The sequence below is a fragment of the Heloderma suspectum genome, chromosome 7 (genome assembly GCF_057233095.1).
Source record: "Heloderma suspectum isolate Gila_16-S chromosome 7, 16-S_ref, whole genome shotgun sequence".
Classification (NCBI taxonomy): Eukaryota; Metazoa; Chordata; class Lepidosauria; order Squamata; family Helodermatidae; genus Heloderma; species Heloderma suspectum.
In genome coordinates this window covers 29,731,222-29,748,458 of record NC_139464.1, presented here as the reverse complement: position 1 = coordinate 29,748,458, position 17,237 = coordinate 29,731,222, and positions in this window count along the sequence as shown.

Here is a 17,237-nt window from a genome sequence, read left to right as displayed (position 1 = left end):
TAGGCTACGTCAAGATTTACATAGCCTAGTACTTGAAGAACAAGGACGCGAATGGTGTCCACTATGCGGATGCCATTTGCGTCCCAGCTCCAGGAAGTCCGCCAGCAGCTGGGGCCGGCCGGCAACTCTGCGGACTCACCGCAGAGCAAAGCCAGCCAGGGCTGGTGAGGATTCTGGGTGGGGAAGGATGGATCGCCTCTCCCCCTGCAGACCACCACGGGCCCAAGGTAAGGGGGTTTCGCACACCCCTTCGCGGCCTGGTTCCTAACAGGCCACGGACTGGTACCAGTGCGCGGCCTGGGGGTTGGGGACCCGTGCTCTAGGGGGCTTTCCAAGAAGCTCAAGCAGCTGGAGACCCTGCAAAGGACAGAATGGGGGGGTAAAAAAAAGAGCGCCCCCACTCCCCTCTGCCACCTCCTTACAGTAAGATAAGCACTGCAGCCCTGTACCCTGAGGAATTTCTCCAAAAGTTCTCAGCATCTCAACGAAAGAGGCAGAAAAAGGATTGCCTCTTTCTCGGGGAAACAAAGAGGCTGTGAAAGGGCAGGTGGGGTTTTGGCACAGCACTAGGTAAAACAAGGTACAAGAAATATCCTGATGTCATCAGCAGACATATGATATTATGAAAAACCAGGATTGCTTTTTTGCAGTGTTTTATCAATGACACATACACTACACGTCGGTAATATTGACAGTGGGATGGAGATGCTTGAATGAACTAAAGGAACTGAAGGCTGGGTCAAACTGTGCATGTGAAGCATCCTGTACCAAGGATGGGTGGGGGGAAAGAAACAGAAAGCAATGAAGGATTCCTGATTCATTGCCTTTGTTTTGGAAACTATGCCAAGAACTGTGGAACCCCCAAATCCAGGGAGAAATTAAGATGAGAATTTCAGAAACATCTTTAAACAGAAGTTAGGAAGCTTGTTGCAGTATGGTGATGTCATGATGACACATGTAGAGTAAAGCTTGACATGGTGGGATAGAAAGAGTAGAAGGCAATATGGGACTACCATCCTATGTAGCAGCCCCATGCCTAGGGAATCTCAAGGATGTTGTTTGGTCTGTGTTTTAAGCAAACTGACTTCATTCATACTTCCCAAATTAATATGCATATTGGCACACAGTCATCCTTTGGTTTTCATGCTTCCAATTTTGTGATTCATTTTGTGGCTCAAAAAACATACCTAAATGCATATAAAACGTGTGTTTTAGGTTAAAACATATACAAAAATGCATATTTGATGGTAGAAATGCATACAAAATGTGATCTTTGTGCAGTTTTTTAAAAAATACAAAATAAAACCACAGATTTGGGACAGAACCGAGTTTAAGATATACACATGTGAAATGGATATGGACCAGAAATAAACTGATCTGTCCACTCCTACTCACATTTGCCATAATGTCTAGTTTCCTCTGAAGTCTCAATCCAAGTGTGTGTACACAATGCAAAAAAATAAAAATATGGTTAATTGTTGATTAATTTCCCTGTGACTATAAACAATAAATTTAAAGGTGACAATTGAAGTGGAATATAAAAGCAAAATACGCAAGGTAATTCTCTTATTTTGATGAATAGTTTTCTTTCCATACAACTGTGTTAATCATCATTAGGTGCAATCCTATGCACATTTAAGCAGGGAGAAAATGGCTTACAACTCCCAGCATGCTCCAGCCAGCAGTTGCAGGCCTTTTTTCTCTGTAAACATTCATACGATTGCACCCTTAATTAATATCCTGAGTTCTCAGTGCCAATGGTACTAGTCTAAAGGTGGAACCACTAAGAAGCTACAATGTGCTTATACCTTGATATTTATTGTTCTGTTTTTTCTCAGAAATGCTCAAATGGTTGGAAATTGCTTGAACTGGATTAGCCTCACTGAATTCAATGGGGATTTCTCTCCCTGATTGGTCTGGTTGTGAATCAGTATTAATAGTACATTGGAGTCAGATTGTATCTCTCAAAAAATGAAACTCCATTTTACTTGCCTGAATTCCCCATGGATCCTTTAATCACCAAAACCCACTTTGGTGAGAATATTTCCAACCAGAAGTTTCTTTCTCCCTGATGGTGTGACTGTTGTTTTCTGGCTTTTTTCTCATGTTGGCTTGTTCATGAATGTTTCCCCTATGCATGGGAGAAGCAGCGATTTTCGAGCTCACCTACATTCTCAGTTCAGCACACTCCCATTTTCATTTTTTACTTTTTTTGGCTCATTCAAACTGGAAAAGTGCACATTTTGAACAAGGAAAATGTGCGTTTCTGCATGTATTTTTCAAAAGTGCACACTTCTCCCTAATCAGTAAAGTGTGGATGTGCTTCTTTTAAAAACAAAAACAAAATTTCAAAGTGCACATTTTTAATAAATAAACATTTTTCAGGAATTTGCAAACATTTCTCAGAAATAAATAGGGATGTCTCTGTCTGTCATTTGAAAATCTGGCCCTTTGGGGGCCCAAAGATCCCTGCTGCCCACCCGGCCTGCCTTGCATTCGCGAGCCAAGATTCTTTTCCTGAAATCTGGGATTATTTTTTTTCATTTTTTCCTTCTTCTCGTAAATAGAAAGTTGCACAAATTCTGACTGCAATTTGCATAATTTGCACAAATTTATTTATTTATTAAATTTATTAATCACCCATCTGGCTGGTCACCCAGCCACTCTGGGCGATGTACAATAATAGAAACAGTTTAAAACAATAAAATTCTACATTAAAAATGTAATATTTCTAAAAATACCCTAACCCACCCCAAATGCCTGCCTGAACAACCATGTTAAGGCGCTCCTTAAGATAGGATGGGCTGGAACCATATAGGGTTGTAAAGGTCAAAACCAACACCTTGAATTTGGCCCGGAAGACAACAGGTAACCAGTGCAACTCCTTCAGCACTGGAGTGATGTGATCTCATCAGCAGCGGCCTTTAATCAGGTGAGCCACTGCATTCTGTACCAGCTGCAGCTTCTGAACCGTCTTCAAGGGAAACCCCACATAGAGCGCATTACAGTAGTCTAAACGAGAGGAGACCATGGCATGTACTACCAATGGGAGCAGATGGTCGGGAAGGTAGGGGTGCAGCCGCTGTATCAGATGGAGTTGGTAGAGTACTATTTCTGTTTTATTGACTATTCTAAAGCCTTTGACTGTGTGGTTCATAACAAATTGTGGCAAGTTCTTGGTATGGGGATACCAAGTCATCTTGTCTGCCTCCTGAGGAATCTGTATAATGACCAAGTAGCAACAGTAAGAACAGACCATGGAACAATGGACTGGTTTAAGATTGGGAAAGAAATACGGCAGGGTTGTATACTTTCACCCTACCTATTCAACCTGTACGCAGAACACATCATGCGATGTGCTGGGCTTGATGAATCCAAGGCTGGAGTTAAAATCACTGGAAGAAACATTAACAATCTCAGATATGCACATGATACCACTTTGATGGCTAAAAGCGAGGAGGAGCTGAGGAACCATCTGATGAAGGTGAAAGAAGAAAGTGCAAAAGCTGGGTTGCAGTTAAACCTCAAAAAAACCAAGATTATGGCAACCGGCTTGATTGATAGAGGGAGTTACTGGCAAATGGAGGGAGAAAACATGGAGGCAGTGACAGACTTTGTATTTCTAGGTGCAAAGATTACTGCAGATGCTGACTGCAGCCAGGAAATCAGAAGACGTTTACTTCTTGGGAGGACAGCAATGACAAATCTTGATAAAATAGTGAAGAGCAGAGACATCACACTGACAACAAAGGTCCGCATAGTTAAAGCAGTGGTATTCCCTGTAGTAACCTATGGCTGCGAGAGCTGGACCATAAGGAAGGCTGAGTGAAGGAAGATAGATGCTTTTGAACTGTGGTGCTGGAGGAAAATTCTGAGAGCGCCTTGGACTGCAAGAAGATCAAACACAGTCCATACTCCAGGAAATAAAGCCAGACTGCTCACTTGAAGGAATGATATTAAAGGCAAAACTGAAGTACTTTGGCCACATCATGAGAAGACAGGATACCCTGGAGAAGATGCTGATGCTAGGGAAAGTGGAAGGCAAAAGGAAGAGGGGCCGACCAAGGGCAAGATGGATGGATGACATTCTGGAGGTGACGGATTTGACCTTGGGGGAGCTGGGGGTGGCGACGGCCGACAGGAAGCTCTGGCGTGGGCTGGTCCATGAAGTCACGAAGAGTCGGAAGTGACTGACCAAATAAACAACAACAAAAGTTTTTTAAAAAATGAATTGTGCTCACCGCCTTGTTTGTGGGTGTTCTTTTTCAATTGAAATCCTCTGTCACCGTTTGCTTTCAGCCAAAACACTTCCTCCTCCTTGGGGCTTCCCAAAACAAGGCTGCCCTAGGTGTGCCTGAGCGATGCACTCTTTGTTGCACCCACAGCAGCTGGCCGAGAGACCAGCTGCCGCCACCAGAACCGCCACCAGAAGGTAAGCTTCGTCCCGGAGGGATTCTGTGAGGTGGCGGGGGGGTGGGGGGGCATTCTGCAACGGGTTTCGGGGGGCTGAATGCCAGTGCATTCAGCCTCACTGAAATCCTTGGCAGAATTCTCCACCATCCCTACGTCCAATACACCATTTGCGTCTGTGTGTTTTTCCCACAATAGACTAGCCTATCACAGGAAAAAACACAGATGCAAATGACGTTTTGGATGCCACTTGCAGCTGTAAAGCCCTCCGTTTTACCTAACTGCAGCTGTTTACAACTCCATTTGGGTAAAAACAGCGCTTTATGCCCATAAGTGGTGTCCAATATGCCATTTGCAGCTGTATTCCTCCAGCGATATGGAGCTGGGGTGCCATTCTGAAGGAAATCTTCGGGAGGCGGAGGCAAGTGAGCTATTCCACCACAGATTCTGGAGACCGGATTCTTCCAGCCCCGTTTGGGTCCACGGCAGAATTTTCCACCATGATCCCTAGGTGGTGCTGCTAGCTGGTTTTATTTGTTAAAGATTTTGATATTTATTTATTTACAGGATTTATATATCACTCCACATCTAAACAGATTCCAGAGTGGTGAACAGTGAAAGATAAGATGATAAAAGAAATAAAACACCACATTAAAAATTGTTATCTTTAAAAAACAGAGTACTGATAAAAAGAAATGTGGCTGGCCAGTCAAAGGAGGCTTCCAGAATAAAGAAGTTTCCAGGAAGCATTGGAAACAACAGTGTTGGTGCCTTTTTATTCTTCTTTATTCTTCTATCCTTCTTATTGTTTTATCGTTGTTTTACTGTGCTTTGTGGGTTTCCAAAATCTTGTCTGCTGCCCATAAGGTTTGGCCTATAATCTTTTCAATCAACACATAAATACATGGCTTTTGCTGCTGTATCCATCATCTCCTCGCTTCAGATGCTATATTTGTCCATGCAAGTGTGTGCCTTGCTGGTGGTGCATGATTCTGCTTACACATAGAGAGAAAATAGAGACAATGCATCAACAAAAAAGAGGACACCAATTTGCATAACATTTCCATATGCAAATTGATATGTACAGGTGCAAGTTTAGACATTGTAAATGAAACAGAAATGCAATATATCTCACCATAGTGGAGAACACTGTGCGCAGGTGACCTGTGTACCTGCTCAGTCTGCTGTCCAGGTGCTAACTGAGGATGGGCAACTTCAGAGCCCCTGTTGTTCACCCTCCTTATGGTTCTTTGGATTTAAACCACACTTGGACTGGATGCCTCTTTAAATAGGGGACACCTTCAAATACAGGACTGTCCTCTGCCAGCTCTCCAAAATAGAGGACTGTCCTCTGTAAATTAGGACCCTTGGGCATCCTTAAAGGCCAAAATGAACCAACGTATAGTGAACAAGGAGCAGCCATTTTGTGTGAACTTTTTTGGCCAGTGTGGGTCTCTATGAGAGCTGTGTGCAAATGGCCTCTTGAAATTCTCCACCTTACTTGTAGGTAGAGAAATTTGGGAGACAATTTAAATGAATTTCTCCAGGAGGAGGAGAAATTCTCACCAGTTTCTCACAGGAAGGGCTCCCCATTGGCAGGGCTTGTAGCATAGCTTCTTTCTTTTTTGGTAAGAGTTTTTTTTTTGGGGGGGGGGTCATGCTGCAGCAGCATCAACTGTCTTGGCAGGCTGGTCCCCAGTTTGCATCCACTGCAATGTAGATGGGGGTTCTGTCTAGCTCCAGGGATGAGGTGGAGTTAGTGCTCTGCCAAAATCTTCCTCCAACTTCCTGAAAGTGTTCTCCCCTCATGAAAGAGGCTTCAATTGTTCTGCCTCATTCAGGATGTCTTATTTATTTTTGTGGTGGTTTTGAGCTTACCTAATCACAGCTAGCCTCTGAGGCTGCCCATGTCTGAAAAAGCCCTATGGGAGGCATTACCTCCTGGTGCCTTATTCTGGGCTTCAATTGAAGTGTAGGAAGCTGAGGAGGCCACAGGTGGCCAGAGAGATGATAGTACAATGAAAAACAGGACACTTGTGTTCACTCCTTGGCCACCTCCTTAGTACGATAAGCCCAAGAAACCCTAACTCAAACCAGGAGAATTTCTCTGAAATTTCTCCTCCACTGAATTTCTTTTCGGAAGCAATTTCTCTCCTATCAAATTGAATGAGAATGGTTGAAAAAAATGTTGGAGAAATGTTCAGCACAGCACTAGTTTCTATTCTTTGGGGGCTAATTTGATACTCCCTTCCAGTGCAGGATTCTTGGCCGCTGTGGAAGCCTTCATAATTCAAGAGACAGCGAACAATATTACAGCAGCACAATGTCAGAACGTAACATTAAGCAGCCACCAGAGTCAAAGTGAGGAACATGTTCCAGTGCAGAGAAGATGTACATTCTGTATCTAGAAGGCACAAGAATCATTGCAGCAACCAGAAAGAACAAAACAAAACATGCACACAAACCACCACACACAACTGAATGCACACACTTATCCATCATCATCATCATCAACATTTCTATACTGCTGAATAACCATGAAAAATACAGTATACAAAGCTTTTAAAAAACCACTGACATAACGACAAACAAACTGGGAGTATACACAGAGACAACTTATATCTAAAAACTTTAAACTTTAAGGCAGGAGTAGGGAAATGTTTTCCTGTTGAGGACTGCATTCCCTTGGGGTAATCTGTCAGGGCCCAAAGCTAGCAGTGGGCAAGGACAGAGGCAAAACTGGGTTGTTGTTCAGTCATTCAGTCGTGTCCGACTCTTCGTCACCCCATGGACCACAGCACGCCAGGCCTTCCTGTCCTCCACTCTCTCCCAGAGTGTGCTCAAGTCCATATTCATTGCATCGGTGATGCTATCTAGCCATCTCATCCTCTGCCGTCCCTTCTCCTTTTGCCTTCAGTCTTTCCCAGCATCAGGGTCTTTTCCAGTGAGTTTTCTCTTCGCATTAGGTGGCCAAAATATTTGAGCTTCAGCTACAGTATCTGTCCTTCCAATGAGCATTCAGGATAGATTTCCTTTAGGATTGACTGATTTGACCTCCTTGCAGTCCAGGGAACTCATAAGAGTCTTCTCCAGCACCACAGTTCGAAAGCATCAATTCTTCAGTGCTCAGCCTTCCTTAGTCCAGCTCTCACAGCCATACATTGTTGTTGTTGTTCAGTCGTTCAGTCGTGTCCGACTCTTCGTGACGCCATGGACCACAGCATGCCAGGCCTTCCTGTCCTCTGCTCTCTCCCGGAGTGTGCTCAAGTCCGTATTCATTGCGTTGGTGATGCTATCTAGTAGGGATGTACGAAAGTCACTTACCTGTGACGAAATTTGATTCGCGGTGGGGGGGAGGCGCTCCGTCCCTCCCCCCTGAAATTCTGGCCGGGGGGAGGCACCCCGTCCCTCCTGCCGCGAATCCTGGCCAGCCGGGACGCAAATGGCGGCAGCTGTAGCCGCCGCCGTTTGCGTCCCTGCAGTCAGCCGTGATAGGCTACGTAAATGTTTACGTAGCCTATCACTGCTGAGTTTAAAAAAAAACAACCATGGGCGCCGCCATTTGCGTTCCTTATTTTGGCACGTCTAGTCTACGTAAACATTTACGTAGACTACGGCGAAAATATTTATTTATTAAATTTATTAATCACCCATCTGACTGGTCACTCAGCCACTCTGGGCGATGTACAACCCACCATAAAACAATTTAAAACAATAAAATTTTACCATAATTTTTTTTTTTAAATACCCTAACCCACCCCAAATGCCTGCCTGAACAACCACGTTTTTAATGCACGACGGAAGCTCATTAAAGAGGTAATGAAATAATGAAAATAAGGGGAACGCAAATAGCATAGCATCTACGTTATTTGCGTTCCCCTTATTTTCACCATAGTCTACATAAATGTTTACGTAGACTAGACGTGCCAAAATAAGGAATGCAAATGGCACCCATGGGCACCGCCATTTGCGTACGTGAGGTTTTTTTTTTTTTAATTCAGCCGTGATAGGCTACGTAAACATTTATGTAGCCTATCACGGTATTTTTTAAAAAACTAGCCGTGATAGGCTACGTAAATGTTTACGTAGCCTATCACTTTTTTTTTTTTTAACTTGGAAATGGCGGTGGTGGTAGGGGTGGACGAAAGTCACTTACCTTTTCTCGCAGCTTGTTCGCGGTGGGGGGGAGCGCTTCACTGCTCCCCCCGTGAAGTTCAGGCTGGGGGGGGGAGGCTTCCCGCCTCGCCCGGCCGAAATTCAGGCCGGGGAGGAGGCTTCCCGCCTCGCCCGGCCGAAATTCAGGCCGGGGAGGAGGCGCCTCGCCTCGCCCGGCCGCGAACGCGGAAGTAAAAAAAACAAAACAAAACGCCCCCTGATAGGCTACGTGACGATTCACGTAGCCTATCACGGCTAGATCTGCAAAGTCAGCCGTGATAGGCTACGTGAATCGTCACGTAGCCTATCACGGGTGACTTTAAAAAAAATAAAATAAAAAGCGCGTACGCGAATGGCGGCCCCCATAGGGAGCCGCCATTCGCGTTCCTTATTTAGTTGCTGTAGTCTACGTAAACATTTACGTAGACTACAGCGACCAAATAAGGAACGGGAATGGTGGCTCCCTATGGGGGCCGCCATTATCCGTACACACTTTCTTTTTTTAAGTCACCCGTGATAGGCTACGTGACGATTGACGTAGCCTATCACAGCTGACTTTGCAAATCTAGCTGTGATATGCTACGTGAATCGTCACGTAGCCTATCAGGGGACTTTTTTTTTTCTTCTTTTATTGCAATGGCGGGGGCGGCAGCCGGTCGAAAGACCGGCTGCCGCTCCCGCCCCGCTCGAACACCCGACGAACCGCCAGCCGGACCCGCCGCCGGGAGGGACATTCAGGGAAGGTAAGTCCCGTCCCGGGGGGGGGTGCGGGGGGCGGGGGGGTGCGGAGGATTTCTCCCCGAAACTTGTTCGGGGGGCCGAACACGTTGGCGCTCGGCCCCCCGAAGTTTCGGGGAGAAATTCTCCGCCATCCCTAGGTGGTGGCAGCTGGTCGGAAGACCGGCCACCGCTGCCGAACCACCACCGAACCGCTGCCGGAGCCACCGCCCCCAGGGAGATTCGCCCAAGGTAAGTCCCATCCCGGTGGGGCGGGGGGGTGGCAGACCGTTTTGCCACTGATTTCGAGGGGCCGAATGCATCCCCGAGATTCGTGGTGAAATTCTCTGACATCCCTACTATCTAGCCATCTCATCCTCTGCCGTCCCCTTCTCCTTTTGCCTTCAGTCTTTCCCAGCATCAGGGTCTTTTCCAGTGAGTTTTCTCTTCACTTTAGGTGGCTAAAATATTTGAGCTTCAGCTTCAGTATCTGTCCTTCCAGTTAGCAGTCAGGGTTGATTTCCTTTAGGATTGACCGATTGGACCTCCTTGCAGTCCAGGGGACTCGTAAGAGTCTTCTCCAGCACCACTCTTTTCCTCTCTCTCTTTTGGCTACCTCCATTCGCTCTTTCCCTACCTCTTCCAGCCCACTGAGCAGGCTGTCAGGGGAGAAACTGGTTGCTTTTGCCAGAGGTCTGAACTGCTCACTTCAAGTCAAGAGGGTTTTTAACAGTAGTCCAGGGGCTTCATGCAGGCCTAGGGCTCCAGGCTGCCCACTCCTAATTTAAGGTATTTATCTGTAGCCCATTACAGACATTCTAAAAGTGTGTACATTGAATATACCAAGAAGAAAGCATAAATGCCCCTTCTGGCCCAACCTAATTGTATTGTTCTTTTCTCCTTTCATATGATAGGGAAGTTCGGAAAAGCAAGGTCCTCAATCCCATGGAGAGACAGGCTACACATAGGGATGCCGCAGACACCCAACTGGATCTGGGATTCCATTGCCCCCCCACCCGTCCGCAACCCCTGGACTGTGCCCACCAGGGCCCTGCCATCGCTCGCCCCCGCTTGCATCCTCCCAGACTCACCCTGACCCGTAAGGTGAGCGCCTGCCATTTTGCTGCCCCCTTTTTTTTTACTGAAAAAAGGGAGCTTAAAAAAATGTGCAAGTTTAAATATGTGCAGTTTAGGGCCAGAAAGCTTAATATGTGCAATATTAGAGGCATTATGGGCATTATCATATTGCCCATGTTAAGCTGTCCTGCCCCCAAGCTGCACATATTTAAATATGTGCATTTTTTTAAGCTCCCCTTTTCCCCTTTTTCCATTAAAAAATAGGCAGCAAAATGGCAGGTGCTCACCAGACAGGCCCGGGGCAAGTGCAGGCAACTTGCCAAGCTTGTGGAGGCTCAAGCATGGGTCGGGGGGCTGAGCGGGGACAATACTTCAGCATGTGCCTGGAGGACACGAGCTGGGGTGGGTTCTCACACATGCAAGTTGTATGCACCTAGGCCAGGGTTGAGGAAGCCCTTTCAGCCCACGGGCCAAATTCAGTTTTGGAGAAGCACTTGGGGGCTGCATTCTAGTGGTGAGTAGAGCCAAAGAGCAAGGGGGTGGGGGGAAAGTACAAAAAGATAGCAGCATATTGTAGCTTAGAGCTCTTACTGACAGTAGCCAAGGCTTAGGAGGAGCATCTCCATTTTTTAGAATGGGGAATAGAACTGTACAGAAGCCGGGAAGCCATCAAACAATTGGTGGTTGGGGAAAGGGGGTTGGGGCAGGGGCAGGGGTGTGGTCTTCAGGGGAATGCCAGAGGTCCATATTGGGACCCCAGGAGGGCCTGATTTGCCCCCTGGGCTGGACGTTCCCCATCCCTGCTCTAGTTCATCAAATGAGCTCATGTCTGCCTAATTCCTCCTATCTCTGGCTGCAATTCTCATTTTCCCCACCCCTGACCAAGGCTCTGAGCTCCCCTATGCTCTGAGCTACCAGAGCCAATCAGTGCATGGAGATCGGGGCCAAGGGCAGCGGCCACGATCTGTTCTGTATTTGTGCTTCAAGCACAGCATTCCCCTGTGCATGAGAGGGAGCAGTATTTAATTTTAGGAGTTGCGTCATTCACCAACAAGATAAGTGATTTAAGGTCAGTGGAGACTGGTGGCTCCAATTTCACTGGGGCTGGGAATCCATGCTGGGTTTTATTCAGATACAGACGTGTGGACTGGTTTTGTTTTTTAACTTTTTGGGAGAATTTGCACAAATTTGAACTTGCACTAATGCACACTAGTGAGAGGAATGAAATTCTTGTACATCCCTTAAAAAAAATCTGATTCTGTCTATGAGCACACAATGGAACAAAAGACACCTGACCTGACTATCCACAAAACACAGCCAGAATGGACTTAACAGAATCCATACATCCCTAGTTACAACCCTGTTCTGATTCAGGTTCATTAGACTCGGAGGCTGGAGGCTCCAATTTCGGTGGGACTGTGAATCCATTCTGGGCTTTAGTCAGAGCCAGCCAAAATGCTACAGGAGCTACCCAAGGTGCTGAACCCTATCTCCAAGATAGGGTTCAGCACCTTAGACAGCGCCTTTCAAATCCTGGTGGTTCTGCCTGAAACCCAGCATGGATTTACTCACAGCCACCAGCCTCCACTGTTTAAGGTAATGAAGTTGTCACAACCCATATGGAAGCAGAAATGGATATCCATTCCTGGCAGAATGCTTAATTCTCCTGGGCATCACCCCTGGCATGGTTTATGTTAGCCTTCTCCAACTAGGGATGGTGAAGAATTCCACCACGGACCCCAATGAGGCTGGATTCTAAATCGTAGAAACATAGAATAGTAGGGCTGGAAGGGGCCCACAAGGCCATCGAGTCCAACTCCCTGCACAATGCAGGAATCCAAGTCATAGCATCCCTGACAGAAGGCTGTCCAGCCTCGTCTTGAATGCCTCCAGTGTGGGAGAGCCCACCACCTCCCTAGGTCATTGGTTCCATTGTTGCATTGCTCTAACAGTCAGGAAGTTTTTCCTGATGTTCAGCCGGAATCTGGCTTCCTGCAACTTGAGCCCATTATTCCGTATCCTGCACTCTGGCATGATCGAGAAGAGATCCTGGCCTTCCTCTCTGTGACAACCTTTCAAGTTCTTGAACAGTGCTATCATATCTCCCCTCAGTCTTCTCTTCCCAAGGCTAAACATGCCCAGTTTTTTCAGTCTCTCCTTATAGAGATTTGTTTCCAGTCCCCTGATCATCTTCGTTGCCCTCCTCTGAACCCTTTCCAGTTTGTCTGCATCCTTCTTAAAATGTGGTGCCCAGAACTGGACACAGTACTCCAGGTGAGGTCTAATCAGTGCTGAGTAGAGGGGAACTAGTACTTCCCAGGATTTGGAAGCTATGCTTCTAATAATGCAGCCCAAAATAGCATTTGCCTTTTTTGCAGCCACATCACATTGTTGGCTCATATTCAGCTTGCAATCTACAACAATTCCAAGATCCTTCTCGCTTGTAGTGTTGTTGAGCCATGTATCCCCCATCTTGTAACTGTGCATTTGGTTTCTTTTTCCTAGGTGCAGAACTTGGCATTTATCTCTATTAAATGTCATTCTGTTGTTTTCTGCCGAGTGCTCCAGTCTATCAAGATCACTTTGAATATTGTTTCTGTCTTCCAAAGCATTAGCTATCCTGTCCAATTTTGTGTCATCTGCAAATCTGATCAGCATTCCCTGCACCTCCTCCTCCAAGTCATTAATAAACATGGTGAAGAGCACTGAATCTGGCCCTCCGGAGTCCATGGTGGAATGGAGCACTTACCTCCACCTCCCTGCTTAATCCTCTTCAGTCAGATCCTCCAGCTCTGGAGCAACAGTGATATGGCCACCATGCTGTGTCACTGGCTGAGGGGGATTTACTGTGGACCAGGGATGTACAAAAGTCGCGGAATTGATTCACGGTGTGGGGGGGAGGTGCTCCGTCCCCCCTTCCAGAATCCTCGATGGGGGGGGAGGCGCTCCGTCCCTCCCCCTGGAATCCTCGATGGGGGGGGAGGTGATCCGGTCCTCCTCCCCAGAATCCTGCCCTGCCGGCTCCACTTCACCGCGGTTCCACGGAGCAGCTGGCCAGGCCCGTCCTCAGCCAGAGTTCCGGCTGTGGACGGGCTGCTGTGGACGCAAATGGCGTAAATATTTACGTAGACTAAAACGGCAAAAAATAGGGAAAGCAAACGGCGGCCGCCGTAGCCGCCGCCATTTGCGTATGCCTTTTTTGTTTTTTGTTTTGCTTGGCTTGCTGTGATAGGCTACGTAAATACTTATGTAGCCTATCACGGCAAAGACCAGGATGCAAATGGCGGCTGCGGCAGCCGGTCAAAAGACCAGCTGCTGCCACCTCTGCTGGACCTGCCTCTGGACCCACCGCCGGACCCACTGCCATCCAGAACATCTGCCCCAGGTAAGCCTCATCCCGGGGGGAATCCACGGGGGGGCGGGGGGCAGGTCTTAGTTTAAGGTAAATGCATTTGCATCCCTGCTTTTTTTCCACGTGATAGGCTACCCATCCCTATCCCCAACCTGGTGACCTGTAGATGTTTTGGACTACAATTCCCATTGTCACTGACCACTGGTCATGTTGTCCTGGGCTGATGGGATTTGTAGTCCATCCATCTGGAGGGCAACTGGTGGGTAAAGCTGGTTTATGTTTTCTCTGAGAATAAGGCTATGGTCTTATTTTTGTGGAACAGAAGATCCTTTACCGGACATGCCATTTAGCCTGAAGCTATTGATAGATCTTTTTGCCAGTTGATCTTGTAGCCAAGGGAGCACTTCAAACACCAGTGGTCCTTGTTAGGCTTTAAGAATTGACTGAAAAAAGAACGAACCTTAAACATGTTTCAAATTCAACCGCACCCCACATCTACTGTTCTCATTTTTGCTTCTGTCACAGCAAAACAAACATATTTGGTGTCAATGCCCTGACATTTTACAGGATTTCTTGACAGGCACTAAAAGGAAGAGAGCAAGGTTTGCATCCATTTTAGCAAGCTGCAAAGGAAGTTCAGCTGCTTTAATCGAACTCATAGACAAAAGCCTCCACATTTTCAGCAAAATGGAAAGGGGGGGGGACAATAACACACCTAATCCCTTACACATTGTTTTCTCTGGATAAAGTTTTGAAGTAAGAGGACCTAAGGAATCATTTCATTGTCAGCTCAATCCCTGGCAAAAAAAAAAAAAAAAATGGTTTTCATACACTTCTGGTTGAGGAAGTTTGTCTAAGCTAAGCCTAAGCAGAACCAAATGGAAACTGGTTTTAAGCAGCTGAGATTTTATGGAGGAAGAAGCTATGCATTTTGACCCTTCCGTCCAAAGCCTTGATTGGCCAGAGAGGAAATCTCCCACATTTGAAAGTTGCTGTCTTTCCATTTTCTTGTTTTAGGGGAAGCAACAAAATATCATTGACTGAAGAGTTGTTGCTATTATATTGAAAAGATTTACTGGGCTTTCAAGGGATTCCAGGGTTCCCTAAATCCATTTCCCCAGTGTTAGAATGATTCTATTACAAGATGAGAAGAGAAGAGACTTTGTTGCTTCTTAAGGTAACGAGACAACTGGTTAACAACCAGAACCTCAAGCCACATATTGCCGCAGCCAAAAACAATGTTCCTTCCACTTCATATGCTTTCCCTAGAAATGTTGAGGCAGAGAGAATGGCACTCATGGCAGAGAGAATGGTTTCTCCATAGTGGTTCCAGTTCACTGGCTGCTGCTGTCTAGGGGCAAGGAAACATTGAACATCCTCCTCTCATGGCACAGATTTTGTTTCACTAGAGGGCGAGAGGTAGGGATGGAGAGCAAATTCATTCAGTTCATATTTTAATGCAAACTTACCTAATTTCATGTCTGCACCACTGATGCAAACTGAAACTCAGTTATCCTTTGAAATTCACACTTCTTCAAATGTTGGAATGGAGTTCTCCAATCAAAAAATACATACAAAAATGCATATATTCTTCTTCTTCTTAAGGTGCCATCTCCTATTGGAGGTTAGCTATCATGACAGTTATTTTCATTTTGATGCCTCTGCCCTGAATAATTAAAGTACAGCTAACCTGTTCCCTCATATTATTTAACCATGATGTTCATCTTTTTTCCCACTGATCTTTTTCTTTCAATTTTCCCTTGAAAAATAAGTTGGAGTATGATATATTTTAGGGCTGTGCACAGACCCCTGATCTGCTTCGAATGCCACTTTGAATCATCCAGAGCAACCCCAATCCACCTCGGACTGATTTGGACCCCTTCCAATCCAACTCGGATCTGAATCCAAAGTGGTATATCCCCATTTTGAAGGATTCAGTTTTCCTCAGATTGTTCTTCTTAAGTGTCCAAGCTTCCACTCCATAAAATAATATTGAAAACACATAACATCTTACCATCAGAATCCTTAATGCAAGATTAAGGTCCATATTACATAATAAATGTGTCATTTTAACAAACGTTCTTGCCATCTCAATTCTTGTGTTTATCTCTTGTGTTTGTTAATTTCCTTCACTGAGCCAAGTTTCTAGGTATTTGTATTTTGTGACTCACTCAATTGACACACAGTTTATTGTAATATTAAGTGTAGTAAAATACTTTTTGCTTATCATTATATATTTCATTTTCTATGTATATGTTAGAGAAAATCATGTTTGAGGATGCATCGTATTAGGAAAACAGATTGCCCCCCCCCCCAAGTATATTAGGTCAAAATGCATGCAAAAAAATGCATGCATTAGGAGATATGTACACAAACATGCTCATGAATTTTCATGCAAACTTAAACAAAAAAACAAAAAAACACATCATTGTCAACATTTGGGATGAACCAAACTTAAGACTGGAAAAAAGAGAAATGGTCAGACACAGAAACCGACATACCTGTCCATCCCTAGGGAGAGGAGGAAGAGACACATAGTTGCTGTTTATGGTGGAAGCCACACATTTCCTATAATGTCTAATTCCAGCTTCAGGTGAAGTGGAAGGAAATTTCTCCCTGAAAACACCTATATCATTTTTCAAATCCTTGCTATTTCTCACCCCAAATAACCAACCAATATTGCTCTCCTGCCAAGAGAGCAAATGCCCCTATTACTAGGGATGGGTAAATCTATCCATTTTGCTTCCTCCTGCATTCATTTTTTTTTTAAAGAATTATCTAGTTCTTTCTCTGCTGAATAGTAAGAACTGTGTAAATTTTTGTAAATACTCACCTCAAACAAACAGAATCAAAATCCTCACCCATCTGCACCAGCCAAACCCATTAGGTGCAGCTCTTCCCATGTTGTACCTAGGGGTGGACGAAAGTCCCTTACCTTTCGCTGAAGCTTTTTCGCGGTGGGGGGGAGCGCTTCGCTGCTCCCCCCGCGAAGTTCAGGCCGGGGGGGGAGGCTTCCCACCTCGCCCGGCCGAAATTCAGGCCGGGGGGGGAGGCTTCCCGCCTCGCCCGGCCGAAATTCAGGCCGGGGAGGAGGCTTCCCGCCTCGCCCGGCCGCGAACTCGAAAGTAAAAAAAAACAAAAAAACACGTCCCCTGATAGGCTACGTGACGATTCACGTAGCCTATCACGGCTAGATCTGGAAAGTCAGCCGTGATAGGCTACGTGAATCGTCACGTAGCCTATCACGGGTGACTTTAAAAAAAAAAAGTGTGTACGGATAATGGCGGCCCCCATAGGGAGCCGCCATTCCCCTTCCTTATTTGGTCACTGTAGTCTACGTCAATGTTTACGTAGACTACGGCGAAAATAATAATAGCGTTGCCCTTATTTTCGCCGTAGTCTACGTAAACATTGACGTAGACTACAGCAACTAAATAAGGAATGCGAATGGCGGCTCCCTATGGGGGCCGCCATTCGCGTATGCACTTTTTTTTTTTTTTAAAGTCACCCGTGATAGGCTACGTGA